Raw genomic sequence first — 21,897 nt, forward strand, 5'->3', positions numbered from 1 at the left:
TAATGAATTATAATAAATTAACAATATGCCAAGTGACCCATAAATGATTATAAATAGTAGTTATACTAAACTCGCCAAATAATGAGTTAACTCAAATCTATTTAGATATATAGAGAAGTGGACAGATGGCACCAGTCAATTAAACTCCAGTTTACAGAAATATGTGTTGGATCAACCATGTCACCCTCAAAATGAACATAACATCAAAATTCCCAATGACAATTCCCAATATATATATGGTTGCTCAATCCCAACCTGATATAACCTAGGACATCCTTCACAGATATTCATGTTATACATAAAAGGCCCTCTTACAGGAATATGGCTATCACAGGAAACTAGCAGTATCTATCACTTCGTTAAGACCTAATGGAAATAAAGTTTTGAATTTGTAAATCCAATAGGTCTCTCTTTGTCTGAGTCGTGAGAACCTATTGTATGAACGGCTAGATGGAATACTTTCTAATGGGGTAATTTTGATATTACATTTCCCTGCAATATGTTCCTGACAAATATGCCTGGGTACACTGTGTTTTAAAGATTTATTCTTTATGTTTCTGAGGTGTTCACTCCACCTAGTTCTTATTTTTCTACAGGTTCTCCCAATATATTGCAGCCCACATTCGCAAGTAAGTACATATATTACATATGAGGAGTCGCAGGAAATTCTGGAGGTTATTGGATATTGCTCTCCCGTGGTGTTTGATTTCACACTTGATGCTTTATGAGTAATATAATCACACATATAACATCGGGTCTTCCCACATCTAAAACTGCCTTTCATTAGGTGTCGTATAGCTCCAGATTCAGAATTCTTATTCGCTATCCTCTGTCTTTCACCTTTAGACAGCATCACTACTTTACTGGGTGCTAGTCTTTGTTTTAAAGTGGAAGCCCTTCGATATACAATTTTTGGTCTTGTGGGTAATGTTTTTTTCAAAATGGGGTCTCTCATGAGTAGGGGCCAATGTTTTTCTAAAGTTTTCCCTATAGCTTTATAATTGGAATTATACTGAGTCACAAAAAGGGGGATCTCTTTATAGGGATCCTCACTGTTTTTCGCTTCCTCAATTTTTGTTGATACAAGTAGTTTTGTACGATTGAGTTTCCTAGCCCTGTTATAGCTGTTGTTAACTAACTGTAATGGATAGCCTTTCTCTATAAATCTTGATTTTAATGTCTCTGATTGCTCGTCATACTTATCTATGGAGGAGCAGTTGCGTCTTATTCTACAAAACTGGCTAAAAGGTATATTTTTCTTTCAGTTTGATAGATGATTGCTGCCAAAATGTAGAAAATTATTACAGTCAACTTGTTTAAAAAAAGTTGCAGTACATACATTGCCATCTGTATCCCAAGAAAGACTTAAATCTAAGAACTCTATCGTCGAATGTTGAATATTAGAAGTGAACCCAATACCCATGTTATTATTGTTAAGATGTGATACAAATTTTTTGGCCTCATCTATAGTACCCTCAAAAATATATAAGGACCTTCATTTTTTAGTAGGTCTTTTTGGACTTACATAGAATTTCGAAGATATATACTTCCTATAAGTCTCCTAATTAGGGAGGCTGAATATCTCCAGCAGATAGCTTATAACTCCTGTCATAACCTCAGATTCGTGAGTATGTTTGTAAAATCTATATTTAAATGTGCATATGTTTGCAAAATCTATACTCAAATGTAACTGATCAGGACTTACCTTGAGACTTGATGTGATATTTAACTATTGAACTTTAAAATCATCTGGCTCCATTCAAATATGCTAGAGATTAATATAAATGTGGACAATACCAGTTATTTTATGTTATGTTATAATAAGCTATATATTGATAAGGCCTCTATGACTTTGAATACAGGCTTACATTTTCTTCCCCCCAGCTAACTGTTTATTTGTTATTTACATTGGTGTAAAGGTTATTACTCTGCCTGCGCTAATGGTCAATATCCTATACTCCAGGCTATACAAGCCAGGATGCTTGAGTTACTATTGTTTTTACAGTTGTTTTTGTTATGTTACGAGATACGGGTTGCCTAATTTGATGAGTGCTATGTTATTTTCCCAGTACCTGAAATGTTCTTATTTTGTACATACAAAATTTAAGACACTTGCGCACCACTACAGTAATACACTATAATGGGCTCTAGACAATTGAAAATTCCAATTACTATTTTAACACAGAATGTTAAGGGGTTTCTCTCTCCGTGTAAAAGATCAAAGGCAATATCGGATCTATACAAGAAAAAAGCTGACATTTTGTTTTTACAGGAGACACACTTTAAAAAATTACAAATTCCCAAGTATTTTGGCAAACATTATACACAACACTTTCACAATACTGCACCAACCAAACACTGTGGAGTGAGTATCTTAATTCGCAAACATATCCCCTTTACTGTTCTACAGACAATTAAAGATGGTGAGGGTAGATTTTTGGGATTAGCGGGGCTAATGTACGGTCGACCAATTACATTAATTAATATTTATGCCCCTAACTCTCAACAAATGCCATTTTTTAAAGCAATGTTTCGGAAACTTGTAGATATCGCTAAAGGTCCAATTTTCCTTGGAGGCGACTTTAATTTCCCCTTTCAGCCCTCCATAGATACCTCCAACCCCCAGCCCAGGACATCACAACGCACAGTGACATACTTATGGAGAGCTTTGAGGGATCATAACCTATATGATATATGGCGCTTTTCTCATCCTACAACTAAAGATTATACCTTCTATTCTCACCCTTCGCAGTCCTACAGCAGAATAGATTACCTACTTACAAATCAAGCAGGACTTTCCTTAATAACTAATGACAAAATCACTCCTACATCTTGGTCCGATCACTCGGCAGTTACAATACAAATCACTTGGCCTAATACACCCACTGAACCCTACTTATGGAAACTTGAAGATTCATTGTTAACCCATCAAAACTTTGTAGATCACCTCTCTAAAGTTATGGAGGAATACTTTCAAATTAATAATGACTCAGTCAAAGATCCCTTTGTGGTTGGGGAAGCCCATAAATGCACTCTTAGAGGGGAATTTATAAAATACAAAGCACACCTTCAAAAAACTTCTAGACAGCTATACACAACATTAACCACCAAACTAGCGCAACTAGACTATCTGCATAAGAAGGATCCCAAAAATGCCGCCCTCTTGAGTGACATGAACAGCGTTAGAGAACAACTAGAAACATTCCTTGCTTTAGAACATCAGAAAACAGCTATGAAGCTAAAACAAAAATTTTATCACGAAAGTAATAAAACAGGGAAAATGCTAGCTAGGAACCTTAAGAGAGCTAGGTTAAAATCATATATTCATGAATTAAAATAACCCCCCAACACTACTATAAACACAACCCCAGACATTCTGGCCCAGTTTCACAAATACTACTCTACCCTTTATAACCTACAGGATACGGACTCAGAATCTAACAGTTTCCTCTAATAACACCATTCAATCATACTTAGCCTCGTGCAATCTCCCGTCAATTTCTCCAGAACAACAGGAGTTTTTGGAATCACAAATAACTCCTAATGAAATCTTGGCAGCTATAATAGAACTGCCCTCAGGTAAAAGTCCAGGCCCAGACGGATTTTCCGCCAAATATTATCAGATATTCGCCTCAACTCTTATTCCTTCTTTACACAAGTTGTATAATAATATGTCATCCACTAATCCTCCTCCACCCTCCATGTTAGCAGCATATATTATAGTGTTGCCAAAACCAGGCAAAACTCCCGACACCCCAGCAAATTTTCGTCCCATTTCACTATTGAACACTGATACCAAAATTTATGCCAAGATACTAGCAAACAGATTGACAAAACTTCTCCCCCAATTAATCCATTATAATCAAGTTGGATTTACCCCATATCGAGAGGCTAGGGATAACACTATCAAAATACAAACACTGATTGATTACGCATCAAAGACAAAAATTCCCGCGATCTTCGCGTCCATGGACGCGGAGAAAGCCTTTGACCGTCTAAACTGGACCTTTCTTGAGCAAACCCTGTTCAAATTTGGTTTCCCAGACACATTTATATCTAAGGTGATGTCCCTATATAGCTCCCCAAATGCAAAAATTAGACTGAATGACTCATTATCCCCGGCCTTTGATATACACAACGGCACACGACAAGGTTGCCCTTTATCCCCACTATTGTTTGCCCTAACTATAGAGGCTTTGGCAACCAGAATAAGGAACAACGACAACATTACTGGCATAACCATCCAAGAGAGGGACTACAAAATCTCTCTTTATGCAGATGATGTTTTGTTATCTATAACTAACCCACTTACCTCCATGCCTGAATTGCTCACTGAATTTCAATCCTACGGTAGATTATCAAACTTTAAAATCAACGCTACAAAGTCCGAATTTTTGGGAGTGGGGGTCCCAACGCAAGAACTCAACCACATACAATCTACATACCAATATAGACTCCAGAAACACTCTTTAAAATATCTAGGCATTCACATTACCATGGACCCACATCACATGTTTAAGACAAATTATACCCCTCTATTGAATAATATACAAAAAGAGCTACAATCCTGGCATAACAAAACTCTATCATGGCTAGGTAGATTGCATGCTATAAAAATGACCATCCTACCAAAAATTTTATACATTTTTCAGACTATCCCACTAGCATTGCCCAAATCCTTTTTTAATAAACTTCAAAATTTGCTCAACAATTATTTATGGAATAATAAACGCCCTAGGATTGCAAAAAATATCATTTATCGCCCTAAAGTACAGGGAGGACTGGGAATGCCGAACATACATTACTATTACTTGGCGTGCACACTAACACAGATAATTGACTGGTGTAAACATGGTACCCATAAAGAGTGGGTAAGACTAGACCATGACCTGGCACAAAACTCCCAATTAGGGGCAAGCTGCTGGGTACCACATATCCATAGGCCCATGAACCCATCTACATCGGAAATAACTAGATTAACATTAAAAATATGGGATAAATGTCTTACTAACTTTCCGATGATTTCTAGTATTCCATCCCCCCTGACACCCCTAAAACATAATGAAGAAGCACAAAGATCACAGCATATTCAATATGTGAGGGACTTGACCCTGAAAGATGTGATCCCGTGTAGTCTGGCCATAGAAAATAAGTCCCTTAAGCCCAAGACAGTTCTGCAAGAAACGTTGGGAAACTATTTTAACCCATGGTTTAGATACTTTCAATTGAACCATTATATTACCACACATACCAAGCACACTCAATTCTATAGAACTATGTCGCCTTTAGAGTCTATAAGTATGTCAGATGTATATTCAAAAGGTTCCCTTTCATTAATATATAAAATGCTTCTGGAATACCACTCTAAACACCTCCCAACGTATACACATAAGTGGTCGGAGGAACTTCAAACTCCCATAACCCCGGAACAATGGGTAAAAATATTTAAAAACATGTGCCGGCACACATCATCTGTAGCACAACTGGAATCAAATTTAAAGCTGCATTGCAGATGGTACAAGACCCCAGTTAAGCTAGCTGCGATGTATAACCTTAGAGATAATAAGTGTTGGAGAGCATGTGGGGGAGTAGGAGATTACCAGCATATCTGGTGGACGTGCCCTGAAATTGGTCAATATTGGAAAGATATTCATATAGCCATTAAACAGACACTTAATATTGACATGCCCCTTGACCCCCTAATTTTTCTACTCAATAACACACCAAATATTAAATGTAAACTTAGACAACGGCTTATGGTTATACTACTTAATTGTGCTAGGAGGCTCATACCAAGAAAATGGAAGTCAACGGTAGCCCCTTCAATCTCAGAATGGCGCTCATTGGTTAACTATACGTTGGCAATGGAGAAGCATCACTATATGGTTACAGGGAGATTGGATGACTTTTTAGCCATAAACTTTATATGGGAGGAGTATAGCCATTCTACACAAAGTACTGGACAAAACATATCACATGTCTAACACAATATAAAACAATTTTATAAATGAGAGAACCCTGTGATACCGGCTAAAAGAATATACTGGTTAATAGCAATATAAGATTTGAGAATGTAACTAGTAGATATTTACTATATAATGTGCAAAGGATATAATATTGGGGATACTGTTGTACTGTGTCTAATTCCATTTCAAATGTAACCACTCCCCTTTTGTACTCTTCAGAGTTATGTTGCAACCTGTATTGATTGTTGTTTTTCTTTTACTTTAATAAAGAAAATTTTGAAAAAAAATAAATAAATAAATAAAATAAAAATAAAAATATTACCCTTTTTAAAGGTACATTGTAATTCAAAATGTAATAAGCAGTGCTCATCTGACAGCTGCTTCTTACCATCTCTGTCACCTCTGAGTTGATGGAGATAAAACATCCTAAACATGTTTGTTTGGGGTGATTGACAGGCCTTGCTGATATTGTTCAAGAGCAGTGATTGTGATTGGTCAGGTGCTTGTGCAATGGTACATCCGGGCAGCGGAAAGGGCTACTGCTTATTTTATATTTATTTAAAATGTTTAATTAGTTTAATTGAATTTGATTAGGAAATAAAAATTAATATGTATGGCACTTGTATTGGCTTTTTACCCCAATCAAGTATGGTGTACAATAAAAGTACTTACCATTCAGCCGAACCTCTTTTAAATTATTTCACTAACACTCAACACACATGAAGTAGAGAGGAAACATATAAGATCTATCAGGTGTAAAAATCTCTCGAGCACAATCAATAACTCTTCTTTTTTTTGTTCTCATATTACAAGTCTGCAGTTAATTTGTATTGCTCAAATGATAGCCTAGGGGTTTCTAACATTTGCATGTTGGAAAGTGATGGTGCACTAAACCCTGTCACTTCTATGGGGGCAAGCAGTAAAATTCATGTTGGATATTACTTGAGCGCTAAGCCGAGGGTGTGCTAAGCAGAAGGAATGCAAGTAGTGGAGTACTTTATGTAGTTCTGTGCTATGCTATTAATAAAAATGAGTTACTCCATGAGACAGACCCCTCTGTCAGCCTCCCTATGGATTATGGATTTGGGCATTATGTTAAGTCACCCTGTGCCCATTATAGGTACAGGGTGCAAATCCAACAGTACTGGAGGATTTAACTTCAGTTTTGAGTAACTGTTAGTTTTGAGTAACTGTATTGTCTAACAGCTAGATTTAGAGTTTTGTCGGTAACAACCCGCGTAGCTAACGCTGGCTTTTTTTTCCCCACACCTTTTAAATACCGCTGGTATTTAGAGTTCACAGAAGGGCTGCGTTAGGCTCCAAAAAGGGAGCGTATAGCATAATTTACCGCCACTGCAACTCTCAATACCAGCGGTGCTTACGGACGCGGCCAGCTTAAAAAACGTGCTTGTGCATGATTCCCCCATAGGAAACAATGGGGCAGTTTGAGCTGAAAAAAAACCTAACACCTGCAAAAAAGCAGTGTTCAGCTCCTAACGCAGCCCCATTGTTTCCTATGGGAAACACTTCCTAAGTCTGCACCTAACACCCTAACATGTACCCCGAGTTTACACACCCCTAACCTTACACTTATTAACCCCTAATCTGCTGCCCCGCTATCGCTGACCCCTGAATATTTTTTTAACCCCTAATCTGCCGCTCCATACACCGCCGCAACCTACATTATCCCTATGAACCCCTAATCTGCTGCCCCTAACACCGCCGACCCCTATATTATATTTATTAACCCCTAATCTGCTGCCCCCAACGTCGCCTCCACCTACCTACAATTATTAACCCCTAATCTGCCGACCGGACCTCGCCGCTACTCTAATAAATGTATTAACCCCTAAAGCTAAGTCTAACCCTAACACCCCCCTAAGTTAAATATAATTTAAATCTAACAAAATAAATTAACTCTTATTAAATAAATTATTCCTATTTAAAGCTAAATACTTACCTGTAAAATAAATCCTAATATAGCTACAATATAAATTATAATTATATTGTAGCTATTTTAGGATTATTATTTATTTTACAGACAACTTTGTATTTATTTTAACCAGGTACAATAGCTATTAAATAGTTAATAACTATTTAATACCTACCTAGTTAAAATAATTACAAAATTACCTGTAAAATAAATCCTAACCTAAGTTACAATTAAACCTAACACTACACTATCAATAAATTAATTAAATAAAATACCTACAATTATCTACAATTAAACCTAACACTACACTATCAATAAATTAATTAAATACAATACCTACAAATAAATACAATTAAATAAACTAACTAAAGTACAAAAAATAAAAAAGAACTACGTTACAAAAAATAAAAAAATATTTACAAACATTAGAAAAATATTACAACAATTTTAAGCTAATTACACCTACTCTAAGCCCCCTAATAAAATAACAAAGCCCCCCAAAATAAAAAAATGCCCTACCCTATTCTAAAATTAAAATAGAAAAGCTCTTTTACCTTACCAGCCCTTAAAAGGGCCTTTTGCGGGACATGCCCCAAAGAATTCAGCTCTTTTGCCTGGAAAAAAATAAATAAATAAATAAACCTAACACTAAGCCCCTGAAGATCTTCCTACCTTATCTTCACCACGCCAGGTATCACCGATCGGTCCAGGCTCCGATGTCTTGATCCAAGCCCAAGCAAGGGGCTGAAGACGTCCATCCTCCGGCTGAAGTCTTGATCCAAGCCCAAGCGGGGGCTGAAGACGTCCATCCTCCGGCTGAAGTCTTGATCCAAGCGGCGGCTGAAGAAGTCCATCATCGGGCAGAAGTCTTCATCCTATCCGGGCAGAAGAGGAGATCCGGACCAGTAGACATCTTCATCCAAGCGGCATCTTCTATCTTCTTCCATCCTATGACAAGCGGCTCCATCTTCAAGACCTCCGGCGCGGATCCATCCTCTTCTTCCGACGTCCTAAAACCGAATGAAGGTTCCTTTAAGGGACGTCATCCAAGATGGCGTCCCTCGAATTCTGATTGGCTGATAGGATTCTATCAGCCAATCGGAATTAAGGTAGGAAAATTCTGATTGGCTGATGGAATCAGCCAATCAGATTCAAGTTCAATCCGATTGGCTGATCCAATCAGCCAATCAGATTGAGCTTGCATTCTATTGGCTGTTCCGATCAGCCAATAGAATGCGAGCTCAATCTGATTGGCTCATTGGATCAGCCAATCGGATTGAACTTGAATCTGATTGGCTGATTCCATCAGCCAATCAGAATTTTCCTACCTTAATTCTGATTGGCTGATAGAATCCTATCGGCCAATCGGAATTCGAGGGACGCCATCTTGGAAGACGTCCCTTAAAGGAACCTTCATTCTGTTTTAGGATATCGGAAGAAGAGGATGGATCCGTGCCGGAGGTCTTGAAGATGGAGCCGCTCGTCATCGGATGGAAGAAGATAGAAGATGCCGCTTGGATGAAGATGTATACCGGTCCGGATCTCCTCTTCTGCCCAGATAGGATGAAGACTTCTGCCCGATGATGGACTTCTTCAGCTGCCGCTTGGATCAAGACTTCAGCCAGAGGATGGACGTCTTTAGCCCCCGCTTTGGCTTGGATCAAGACTTCAGCCGGAGGATGGACGTCTTCAGCCCCCGCTTGGGCTTGGATCAAGACATCAGAGCCTGGACCGATCGGTGATACCCGGCGTGGTGAAGATAAGGTAGGAAGATCTTCAGGGGCTTAGTGTTAGGTTTATTTAAGGGGGGTTTGGGTTAGATTAGGGGTATGTGGGTTGTGGGTTGTAATGTTGGGGGGGTATTGTATGTTTTTTTTTCCAGGCAAAAGAGCTGAATTCTTTGGGGCATGCCCCGCAAAAGGCCCTTTTAAGGGCTGGTAAGGTAAAAGAGCTTTTCTATTTTTATTTTAGAATAGGATAGGGCATTTTTTTTATTTTGGGGGGCTTTGTTATTTTATTAGGGGGCTTAGAGTAGGTGTAATTAGCTTAAAATTTTTGTAATATTTTTCTAATGTTTGTAAATATTTTTTATTTTTTGTAACTTAGTTCTTTTTTTATTTTTTGTACTTTAGTTAGTTTATTTAATTGTATTTATTTGTAGGTATTGTATTTAATTAATTTATTGATAGTGTAGTGTTAGGTTTAATTGTAGATAATTGTAGGTATTTTATTTCATTCATTTATTGATAGTGTAGTGTTAGGTTTAATTGTAACTTAGGTTAGGATTTATTTTACAGGTAATTTTGTAATTATTTTAACTAGGTAACTATTAAATAGTTATTAACTATTTAATAGCTATTGTACCTGGTTAAAATAAATACAAAGTTGCCTGTAAAATAAATATTAATCCTAAAATAGCTACAATATAATTATAATTTATATTGTAGCTATATTAGGATTTATTTTACAGGTAAGTATTTAGCTTTAAATAGGAATAATTTATTTAATAAGAGTTCATTTATTTAGTTAGATTTAAATTATATTTAACTTAGGGGGGTGTTAGGGTTAGGGTTAGACTTAGCTTTAGGGGTTAATACATTTATTAGAGTATCAGTGAGGTCCGGTAGGCAGATTAGGGGTTAATAAATATAATATAGGGGTTGGCGGTGTTAGGGGCAGCAGATTAGGGGTACATAGGGATAATGTAGGTGGCGGTGGTGTGCGGTCGGCAGATTAGGGGTTAAAAAAATTTAATAGAGTGGCGGCGATGTGGGGGGACCTCGGTTTAGGGGTATATAGGTAGTTTATGGGTGTTAGTGTACTTTAGAGCACAGTAGTTAAGAGCTTTATGAACCGGCGTTAGCCCTGAAAGCTCTTAACTCCTGGCTTTTTTCTGCGGCTGGAGTTTTGTCGTTAGATTTCTAACGCTAACTTCCGCCACGACTCTAAATAGCGGCGTTAGAAAGATCCCATTGAAAAGATAGGATACGCAAATGGCGTAGGGGGATCTGCGGTATGGAAAAGTCGCGGCTGCAAAGTGAGCGTTAGACCCTTTCCTGACTGACTCTATATACCAGCGGTAACCCAAAACCAGCGTTAGGAGCCTCTAACGATGGTTTTGACGGCTAACACCAAACTCTAAATCTAGGCGTAAGACAGTTGTTGTTAGCAGTTGTTGTTGTTGCACCAGTTTTAAGCAGTGGCTAGAAGCAAAATAAATAGCTGATTTAGACTTAAACTTGGACTGAATTATTTAGACGACATTTTTAAGATGAGGATGTCTCTGCCTAACTAAAAGATATTGCGGATCCTACTGCCTCTCCGCTACACTTCAGATCTACATTTTACAGAGGTATTTTTGATTGCACTTGAGTGCAATGCACCTATTGAAATACTAGTGCAACGAGTGTTTCTAGGGTTCCCTACACTATACATTAAAAGTATAGGATCCACTAAAAATGTTTTGGCTGTGCTAAGAAGCTGTTGTTACAATATTTAATCATCGACTTGCAATACCACATTTTGCATAATTATTTGTGCAAGATAGCGCAAATCATAACACACCCTGCGCTATTGATTGCCCTCCACTTAAACAAGCTCTAAAACGATTTGAGTCCAATTAGCCTATACTTTACATATGAATATTATTATTTAAAATACAAGTGGCTGATGAAACTTTCTGATACTCTTGCCATAAAATATTTTAATTAATGAACCATAACACTCCACAGCAAAATCTGTTTCTTTTGTTCATGTTAAACAAAAGGTTGCTAAGTTTATTAATGAAAGAATTATGCAGCATTGGAAAAAAAATATATGCTATGCAATGTACAGTTTTTTATACAACATTTCTTTTGAAGACAGAAAGAAGATTCTTCACACTTAAAACAAGATTTCTGACAGCCAATACGCATTATATTAGGCTTGAATACCTGTCAAAATGTTCAGAAATGTGGAGTTTTTTTAGAGGCGATGAACTTTAAAAAAAATTGATGCTACCGATAGCTTTCTCTTTAGCATCAATATATGAGCGTTGCTGTCATGCACTACTGTTGTGGAAAATATATCAAAATGCCTAAATGTGGATATCATTTTGAAAATAAATTGTTATACTTTGGAGTACATTATTATGAAACATTTTTAAGAATAAAATCTATAATTTTTATGCGCAAGAGAATGAATTGATTATGCAGCGTACACTGGGTGCAAACTAAAGGAACATATAAATATTATGCTCTACTGTTTTCAAACATTAACCTTGTCAGTTACCTATATAATTCAAGGACTAGAAACAATGTAAAAGGAATTTACCTCAGTTACCAATCTGGATGACTAAATAAATTGAAAAAAGCAAAAAGAAAAGAAAGAGAGAGAGAGAGGGGTTAATACATTTATTAGGTACTTTACGATGTGGGGATTGGCAGATTAGAGATTAATAGTTTAAATAGGTAGATTGCATTGTGGGGAGATGGCGGTTTAAAGGTTAATATATTTCATTAGTAGTTGCGATGTGGGGGGATGGCGGTTTAGAGCTTAATACATTTTATTATTAGTTGCGATGTGGGCGGGATGGCAGATTAGGGGTTTTGACGTGTTGGGTTCTTTTTTGGGAGGCGGGTTAGATTTTTACAGGCGATTTAAACTTTTTTAGTTTTTTACTTAGGCGAAGCCAGATCATATACTACCTTAAGTCACTGGCGACTCCAGAAATGTCTATTTCCGCACATTTCTGTATCTCGACGGTTTATCTGACTTACGGCAGTATATGATCTGACGTATATGTGATTCACCCGATATGCAAGATGAGTTTATGGGCGGAATGGGTTTCAGCAGTTGTGCTGAAACCTACACTGTATATATAATTTTGCCCTTTATAAGCTATAATATGTATGAAAGTTAGTACCAATAAAGAATACTTTCTCTAATTATGGTCTTGATCACACTCTATTGGGAGTGTGTTTCTGTCTCTTTTTTTACCTGAAAAGACTATTCTTCAATTTGACACAATCAAAATAGTGTGATTTCAGCTGATTCTCATACTTTCAAGTGGCTTTTCGAATCCTCAATAAAAGTCTAATTTAACTATGGAGACAAAACATTCTTGGTAATCACAATATGTGTTTGGGTCGCTTTTCAACAGCTTTTTGAGACTTTTTTTTGGCTTTATCAAATTCTTCACCTCTGCTCATTGGAAGGGGTTTTCAGACATCTTCAACACTATCTCATGGCTATTTACAAACGGTCTATGTGCTTGCACATAGTATTGATTTATTTAAGCTCCATTCTTCACTATTGAGGCAACAGTTAACAGGGCACTAGGGATGGGCGAATGTGTAAATTTTCGAATTTCGAATGTAGAACGAATGTTATTACCGAAATTCGAATTCTAAATCCGAATGTCGATAAGAACGAATATTCTTAAAAATTCGAAAATCGAATGTTATTTACAGTTTTCGAATGTCACTTTCGAATTCGAATGTTTATAATTATATCGAATGTCCACATTCGAAATTTCGAATTTAACATTCTATTAAACAAATACTATTCAGAAGTTCAATAGTTCATGTGGTAGGGCGGGAATCTAGTAAATTGATACATAATAGATACAAATATATAATTTCGAATGTTTCCATATAGAATATTGCATAATTTGAATATTACATTTAAAGAAAGCATTAGAAATACTATTACAAACATATAAATTCGAATTTTTCGAATTCGAATATAAATTCGAATTTTTCGAATTCGAATATAAATTCGAATTTTTCGAATTCGAATATTGCATAATTCGAATATTACAATTAAAGAAAAAGCATTAGAAATACTATTACAATCTAAATTCGAATTTTTCGAATTCGAATACACGTATTGCATAATTCGAATATTACATTTAAAGAAAAAGCATTAGAAATACTATTACAATCTACAATCTAAATTCAAATTTTTCGAATATTGCATAATTCGAATATTACATTTAAAGAAAAAGCATTAGAAATACTATTACAATCTACAATCTAAATTCGAATTTTTCGAATTCGAATATTGCATAATTTGAATATTACATTTAAAGAAAAAGCATTAGAAATACTATTACAATCTAAATTCGAATTTTTCGAATTCGAATATTGCATAATTTGAATATTACATTTAAAGAAAAAGCATTAGAAATACTATTACAATCTAAATTCGAATTTTTCGAAAAGAATATTTTCGAATATAATCGTAAAATTCGAAACCGAACATTCGAAAATCGAATGTTAGAATGTTATGTAAACATTCGAAATTCAATTCGAACGAACGAATGTGTTAAAATTCGTGCCGTTTTTCGAATGTTGCAAAACATTCGCCCATCCCTACAGGGCACACAGTTACACATTGACATATGTATAGGGACATATACTGTACATATGTATATGTGATGACTATGTGATATAATGTACAGTTATGGGCTTCTACAGGAAAACTCACTTCAGGACACCACCATCAATAATTGGCATGATTTAATATATAATTTTTCATATTTGATTGTATTTCTCACTCACTAAAGTACCCTATAAAAAGCCCCTCCTACTAAAACACCCTATACTAAAACTAAAATAACCTCACAAATAAAAAAAACTATCTTCCTAAAAACCTAATCTAAAAATCACTAGTCCCCTAGTTTAAGTGATTATAGATATTTGGCAAAAAATAGATCTTATCCAACCCCCCCACAAAAAGCTAATGCTAAACCCCAAAGTTTAGACTAACCATCTTAAATCTGGCATCTTTGTGGGGCAGTAGCAGGTCCATGGTGGCACTCCTCTGTCCCCTGGCGAGCTCCTCGATCTTCTTGGGTGGTCCTCTTCTGATCTTCCACCCAATCCTTCTTCATGCTGTCACTGCAGCACACTCAAGAATGAATGTAAGGTTCCACGAAATATAAGATTATATTGCTATAAACATTGCTCATATTATAAGTTAAAAGTTATATGTTGAGCAAGAGCATAACACATAACAGCGTTAGAAGAAGCACATGTAAAACATATTGAAAAAAATTATTAAAAGTATTTGCACAGTCCTTTGACACAGTAGACCACGACATACTACTGCTCATAATAAAAATCTCAGGTATTGCTGATCGTCCGCTAACCTGGTTTCGATCATATGTATTGGACCGATCTGCCTAATGTCTGCAAATCCTCAACTGTACACATGTACGCAGGCGACACAGTAATCTATGCAAATAAATCCGATCTGCCGCAGCTTGAAGCAGTGCTCCACGACCCGTTCACAGAGGTAGAAAAGTGGATCTCAAAAAAACAAACTCTTCCTAAACACTGACAAAACTGTCACAATGATCTTTGAAACAGGACCTAAATTACACAAACTAAAAAATTCCCATCTATGCATCAAAACAAAATCAAATTGGACACTGACCGCAGTCCACTCTTTCAAATACTTGGGTATGTTGTTAGACCCCAATCTATCTTTTGGCCTCCACATAGAAAAACTTAATCTAAACTTTATCCAAAACTAGGTGCCCTGTACAGAAACAAATCCTGCCTCAGCCCTACAGCAAAGGAAAAGATTGTACAGCAAATGCTGATGCCTATCATGGATTATGGGGATGTAGTATTTCTGGGAAGCTCCCACCCTACCTGAACAGTATGCTCTCACCAGTTATTTCCACCTCCTATAACCTCCGATCCAGTACCAGCACATTATTTAGCTTGCCTCAATACAAAAAGAAAACAGCTCGATCCTCCTTTTTCTACAGAGCACCATGATTATGGAGCGACCTCTCGCACAGTTTCAAACCTTCCCCAAGCCTAATATCCTTTAAGAGATCCCTCTCTACATATCTCAAAACAGAATGCACCTGTCATGGTTGATTATATATTTCCTACCATTTCTATGTTCATTTTTTTGCATATATTGTGTATTATTATTGTTTTTGTATTTTATTGTACCCTATTGTATCAATGCAATGTTTTGTGGACCCAGGATATACTTGAAAATGAGAGAAATCTCAATGTATCCATCCTGGTAAAATATTTTATAAATAAATAATTAGACTCTATATATTTGTATGTGTGTTTGCATACATATGTATTTATGTGTTATATGTGTAAACATGTATGTGCACACATGACTACATATGTACATATATTGTACACACACATCTATCTATCAAAATTCCATGTATCTCTCTCTCTTTCTCTCTCTCTCTCTCTAAATATCTATCATCTATCTATCATCTATCTATATATCTATCTATCTATCTTATATTGTTCTATTTAATTCTATTTTATTATTCTATCTATCTATCTATATCTATCTTTCTCTCTCTCTCTCTCTCGCTCTCTCTCTTTATCTATCTATCTATCTATCTATCATTTATCTATCTATTGTATCTATCTAACTATCATCTATCTATCTATCTATCTATCTATCTATCTATCTATCTATCATCAATATATAAAGGGCTCACAAACCATTACTGAGTAGAAATTGAACAGTGGCAAATAATTAAAGATAGTGAGTAAATGTTAAATCAGTATTCATTCACTATCACAGGCTGCATGTGTAGGTGCAGCAGTGAAATGCTGCTGTAAAGGTGGAGTGTTGACTTAAAAGTGGAGATTTGCTGTGAAGGTGAATTGCTGAAAAGAAACACAGGCAATGTGGAGAGGCAAAAGAGGCATTGTCAAAAGTGTGGCTTATGTGACATAAGTAGGGCCCTGATCTGAGGTCTGGGGACAATAAAAAATTAGGTTAGGAGGCCATGGGGACTATTTATAAAGCTCCGTATGGAACCTGAAGGCCTGTGTTTCTGGCGAGCCTTCAGGCTTGCCAGAAACACCAGTTATGAAGCAGCGGTCTTAAGACCACTGCTCAATAACCTGTCTGCCTGCTCTGAGGAGGCGGACAGACATCGAAGGAAATCAACCCGATCGAATACGATCAGGTTGATTGACACCCCCTGCTAGCGGCCGATTGGCCGCAAATCTGCAGGGGGCGGCGTTGCACCAGCAGTTCACAAGAGCTGCTGGTGCAATGCTGAATGCTGATCGGATCATGTCGACAGAGGGTTGATAAATCGGCCCCCATGTGTAAATAGAGAAGGCTGATTGTGCCATTTAAGTAGTATTTTTGAATTTAGGTGGGAGAGTTTTTGAGCTGTATACATGAAAACTTGAGCTTAAGAGATTTTGTGGGCTTTTCAGAGATGTTTGCTTTCAGATATACTAGACAGGATGCAGCATAGGGAGGTTTGTACTTAAAACATTAATTCAAAGGTATATTGTGGAGAAATAAGAAATGCCACAGAAAAGTTCATTTTTATCAGATAATTTCATTAAAAGGAAAAGTGTACTCAAGCAAGCAGCAAATACGTTTTTTTTTTGTTTGTTTTCAAAATATTTTGCAGGGACACTTTAGCTTCTACCCCCAGTATCAAAGAAACATCTTCCATTATTAACATCAGATGATAGTTTACGAGATTTAGATAAGTGTAGATATTCCTATTGAAGAGGTTTAATTCTGGGCAATATTGTGTCTCCCAAGCAATTATGGGGTTCTAGGTGAAATGAGAATTCTTTATTATTTTTCAAAGGAATGTACAAGTGTAATTATGCTCCTTGTAAAATATGTACATATGCAGATTTAGGTTCACACTTGTCATGGACAGCTGACAAAACATTTGAAGTGCACACCTGTGTCAATTGTCGTACTTCCAATGTAGTTTATCTGATATGGTGTTCCCAATAACATTTGCAGTATGTGGGGTGCACTAAACATGAGGTTAGCGAGATGATTAGGGAACACCTTACAAAATATTAAAAAAAAACTGGAGGCTACCTCCAAAATGGCACAACATTTTATTGAAGTCCATAAAAGTCAGGTAGTCTCATTAAAATGGAAGGTAATAGAGAGTGTTATGTCAATGCTAGTCTAGAACTCACTCTCTGACAGTGAGTGGGCAGGAACCGGAACTGTAATTTTGAAGATGGAGCACTTTGGGGGGCAGACTGGCAAGGAAGCATTGCAGCTACTAGCTGACTGAACCTGACACTCCCAGACCCAGCAGCACATGCAGTTTATACACAAGGTGAGCTGTAAGCATAGTTAGTATGGAGTCCCACTGCTGCAGAGCAGTAGCATGGGGGCATTTCATTTTCTATTTTGTTGAGGTGTAAATGTGCTATAACTTAGGTGGATTATGCATAACCTGGGCTGCTTAACAAGAGGTAACCTTGCTTAAATATGCACTGGGGGGAACCACTGGCTTACTGTTCAAGGGGTGGGGGAAGGGTGCTTTGTTAAGGTATGAGTGGGGCATAATGGGTTGGGGGGGGCAGGGTGGCAAATGCCCCCAGGTTGACATTGCAGGAGGTATTTATATAGAGCAAGCGGTAATAGTGTTTGACCCTCCCTTCCCAGAGGCATTACTTTTCTGACACCTTAGGAAGCTGGTCACTAAAGAGAGAGTGCAGGTAACCCAACCAAGCTTTATATGCAGCAGCTGCATTGCGCAATTTAAGTCCTATTGGGGCCTGGCTTCATTCCACTTATGGAGTGTCCTCCCTACACTTGTCTAAAGCTGTGAAATTTGCAGGGGCAGAAAAGTCTCAATACAAGTCTACTGCACTCCGAGTGACTTGCTAAATGGGATGGTACCACAAAGGCTAAAGGCTCAAACAAATTAAAATAAAGCCCCATTCAAAATATAATTAATGTCAAACCAGGGCTTAGTGAGCTTTTTGAACCAAAATGCTTTCCTTGCAGCAGCTCTACAGCCACATTCTTGTGTGATCATGTGTCACACCCATGCCTGGGATTGAACATGGGACTCCTAATTTGCAGTCTGTAACCCTGTCTCTGTACTACAAGAGTGCTTTGTGTTGATGCTTCGGGAATCTACCAAGTGCCAGTCTCCAGCTACTGCACTTAAGCTCTGCAGAGGGCATCTGTCAAGTTCCTGTATCAAGTTCCTGTACTCGAGCTCTGTAGAGGGTTTATGTCAAGTTCCTGTATCCACTTCCTGTTCCCTAGCTCTGCCAAGTGCTAGTCTCCAGCTACCACACCCAAGCTCTGAAGAGGGTGTCTGTCAAGTTCCTGTATCCAGCTACTGCACCCAAGCTCTGCAGAGGGTGTCTGTCAAGTTCCTGCATCCAGTACCTGTAACCTAGCCATACCGAGGGTATCTGCCAAGTGCCAGTCTCAAGTTCCTGCTTTCTAGTCCTGCAGGGGGTACCTGACAGATACCAGTATCAAGCTATTGTACTCAACCCTGTAGTGGGTGTCCACCTAGCTTCAGCATCCTGTTCCAGTCTTCAGTCTCAAGTGGGCACTCCAGTTTTGGCCTCATAGTGGGCATTCATGTTCCTGGCCCTATCATCGGCCAGAAAAAAGTTCCTGTATCTAGTTCCTGTAGCCTAGCTCTACAGAAGGTATCTGTCATGTGCCAGTTCCCAGTTCCTGCTTCTGTGGTTCTACCTGTCTGTTTGTTTTTTCCCTCTGGTTCCTGAATTCTCCTCTCTCTACTCTACTCTCTTAGATATCCATTTTGTTTAATTAAAGATCGGACTGCTTTTCTGGTATACTGAACATGGCTTTGTCTCCTGACTTCTCCCTGTATTTGGTGACTTTTCAGACTGCTCTCAGATATCTGATTCTTCAGTTGTTTCATGGCTATTCCCTTATAGCCAGCCTGTCACTGCTACCTGTTATCCTGTGTCACCATCCTGCCTTCTTTGGTATCCTGATTCTGTACCTTAGTCCTGCAAAGGGCACCTGCCAAGCACTGGTATCCTGTTTCAGTGCCTAGAATTACAGGGGGTGCTTGCCAAGCTCTAGTATCCAGCTACTGCACTCAAGCTCTGCAGAGGGTGTCTGTCAGGTTCCTGTATACAGTACCTGTACCCAAGCTCTGCAGAGGGTGTCTATCAAGCTTCTGTATCAAGTTCTTGCACCCTAGTTTTTCAGAGGGAATCTGCCAAGTTCCAGTCTTCATCTGCTGCACCCAAGCTCTGCAGAGGGTGTCTGTCAAGTTCCTGTATCCAGCGCCTGTACCCTAGCTCTACAGAGGGTACCTGCCAAGTGCCAGTCTCCAGTTCCTGCTTCCTAGCCCTGCAGTAGGTATCTGCCATATACCAGTATCTGACTATTGTACTCGACTCTGCAGTGGGTGTCCACCCAGCTTCTGTATCCTGTTCCAGTTTTCAGCCTCAAGTGGTCATTCCAGTCTTCGGCCTCAAGTAAGTATTTCAGTTTTCACCCTCAAGTGGGCATTCCTGTCTTTGGCCTCAATTGGGCACTCCAGTCTTGGCCTTAGAGTGGGCATTGTTGTTCCTGGCCCTATCATTGGCATTACCTCTGGTCCCAGCTCTGGAGTGAGCACACCTGTTCACCTATCCTGCTTCCAGTATCCAATACTTTAGTATCCTGTAAAATAAACTTGCATTGACTGTCTGTTTCTTCAGTAATGCCTAAAAGGGGAAGTTACATTAACAAGTTGATCTCACTGGACCCTTTTAGTGCATAAGACGGCCCTAAATCTGACACCTCCACACATGACCTATGAGCATGACATCATGTGACATCTGGCTGTGCTGCTTGTGGAGCAGTAGAGAGTAAGAGAGAATGGTGAGTAAAGCATTTTCCTACCTCGTGTATTTCTCATCCCTGTCACTTTATATAACCAGTGAATTCCAGTATCACTTAGGGCCAGCTTCAAATAGGAATGGACACACATGGCAATGTGCTGGAGAGCGAATAGCAATTTCAAAAAGTCCACTGCCATTCCCTTTATTCTGATAACCTTTGCCTTCTGTCAAAGACTGTATATGGACCAGATACTCTTTAGTGCCCACCAGCTATGGTATTTCCTTCCTCAGGAAAGAGCCCATAGAAAATTAAATTACCATTAAAATGTTATAATGTATATCTGTGCCTTCATTTTTCTCTATTAACTATTGATTATATTTTTATGTGGAGTGGTTATTATCGTTCATGCTCACACGCTAACTCCGCTAGAAGTGTTTTTGAGTTTTTTACAAGTTCAAAATTAAAAGCTTTTGCTCGCATGCTAACCCGACACATGCAAAAATATCTGAACTTACAATATTGGGATTGTGTTAATGTATTCCCCCATAGCCTTAAATGGAGCGCAAAAAGTGGAAAAAAGCTAACACGCTACTCGTGCGTTAACCCAATTGCATTTAACCAAGTGCACTAACCTAGTAATTCAAAATATTAAAATTTCACATTCCAATGTTTTTCACATAGCAGAATATGTTCTATTTATTCATAAAAAACATATTTCTTTATATATATATATATATATATATATATATATATATAATATATATATATATATATATATATATATATGATGGGTAAAATATGGATCTATACCTATATATCTATATAATTATATATAGGTATTGATCTATACAGTTAAACACTTTATTACATATGAATATTGCATACATATGTTTTTACGTGTTGTCATCTACTTGACTGCAAACAATGTAATATACAATATGCAGGCCTCACAACTTGTAAAGTGAGATCCAGGCTACGAGAACATGTTTGAAATATAAAACAAGGTGATCTGACTACACCTCGTAAATGGAAGCCAGTCATCATGCGAAAGAAGCGCCGTCGTTCATCCAGCTGGGAGGAGATTTGCCCTTGGCAAACAGGAGTGAGTCACAAGAGAGAGGTCTGTCTGCATAGACCTATCAGACATCTGGTTTGCCGAGGGAAAATCTCCTCCCAGCTGGATGAATGACGGCGCTTCTTTTAGATCATGACTGGCTTCCATTACGAAGACAATTTCAATACTGCCTAACGTGGATCCTACAGAGAGAAACAGTGATCTATACTCCACTGGAGGCGAATTACTTACCTCATAGAATTGAGGTTTTTTATTGTGAGTAGACAACATCATCAGTAATATGATATTACGTATCTATCACAACATCTCTGTGAATCTGCAGGCCACATTAA

The sequence above is a fragment of the Bombina bombina genome, chromosome 2, assembly GCF_027579735.1.
Source record: "Bombina bombina isolate aBomBom1 chromosome 2, aBomBom1.pri, whole genome shotgun sequence".
Classification (NCBI taxonomy): Eukaryota; Metazoa; Chordata; class Amphibia; order Anura; family Bombinatoridae; genus Bombina; species Bombina bombina.